The sequence below is a fragment of the Saimiri boliviensis genome, chromosome 4, assembly GCF_048565385.1.
Source record: "Saimiri boliviensis isolate mSaiBol1 chromosome 4, mSaiBol1.pri, whole genome shotgun sequence".
Taxonomy (NCBI): domain Eukaryota; kingdom Metazoa; phylum Chordata; class Mammalia; order Primates; family Cebidae; genus Saimiri; species Saimiri boliviensis.
Genome location: NC_133452.1, coordinates 82,951,586 through 82,952,924, shown reverse-complemented (window position 1 = coordinate 82,952,924; position 1,339 = coordinate 82,951,586). Strand labels below are relative to the sequence as shown.

Genomic DNA, 1,339 nt, shown 5'->3' with positions numbered 1-1,339 from the left:
CATTAATGTAAGGACTATAAAAGAGAATCTTCCCTTATTACCATTATTTAACAAGTTCTGTAAATTCTAGCAATTAAGATGTAAAACAAATAAGAAGGATAACTATGAAAAAGAGAAGATAAATATATCATTATTTACAGATGATAAGGTTGTGTATATTTATAACTAACAAAAAAGTTAAATGAAGTAGGCAGAAAAGAAAGTAATCACTGGGCTGGGTGCTATGGTGCATGCCTATAGTCCCAGCTATGTGGAAGGATCTCTTGAGCCAGGAGTTTGAGACTGCAATGTGCTATGATCACACCTGTGAATAGCCACTGCACTCCCACCTAGACAACATAGCAAGACTCTGAGAAAAAAAAAGAAAGAAAGAAAAAGAAAGAAAGAAGGAAAATGCAATCACTGACACCAACATATTCAAAAATGGTCTTGTACATATACATCTGAACACTCTGGCCTAGTAATCCAAGTTCTATTCACCATTCCCTCTCCTCCCAGCAACAGTTAGAAGTAAACCCTAAACTGTTTGAGCAGGAAAATATATAGTCCTGGGTAGCTGAACTAGAACGGGGTGTGTGTGTGTGTGTGTGTATTTGTTTCAGAGATAGAGTATTGCTGGCTGGGTGCGGTGGCTCATGTCTGTGATCCCAGCACTTTGGAAGGCTGAGGCAGGCAGATCACCTGAGGTCAGGAGTGCAAGACCAGCCTGGCCAACATGGTGAAACCCCGTCTCTACTAAAAATACAAAAAAAATTAGCTGGTGTGGTGGTGGGCACCTGTAATCCCAGCTATTCAGGAAGCTGAGGCAGGAGAATCGCTTCAACCCGGGCTGCGGAGGTTGCAGTAAGCCGAGATCGTGCTGTTGCACTACAGCCTGGACAAAAGAGCGAAACTCTGTCTCAAAAAAAAAAAAAAAGTGGCGTGTGTGTTTTTGTTTCTCAGGTGAAACATGGCTAAAAGCTCAAGTAGTAAGTGGAAAAGAAAGATGTGTGCTGAAAACAGAAAAAAGAATGCCCCAAAGGAGCTCAACAGGCTTAAAAGTATTCTCAAACTAGACGGTGATATTTTAATGAAAGACGTTTAAGAGCTAGCAACTGTGGTGGTACTCAAACCCAAACGCTGACAAGAGAAAATGCCATGTGAGGTAAAAGATCAAAAAGATAACATGAAAATGGAGACTGATAGTAAGAGAAACAAAAAGACTCTTCTAGACCATCATGGACAGTATCCAATATGGATGAACCAAAAACAAAGAAAAAAGCTGAAGTCAAAGCAAGAGAAAAGAAAGGCAAAAAGAAAAGCAAAAACAGTGAAGGTGGCCAACGGTTTGGCTTGGTAG

The 1,339-nt window shown here is 40.3% G+C and overlaps 1 pseudogene; it reads left to right on the top strand.

Moving 5' to 3' along the window:
• The first annotated feature begins 949 nt into the window (after nucleotides 1–949).
• LOC120362522 (protein LLP homolog pseudogene) lies at nucleotides 950–1,339 on the top strand (annotated as a pseudogene).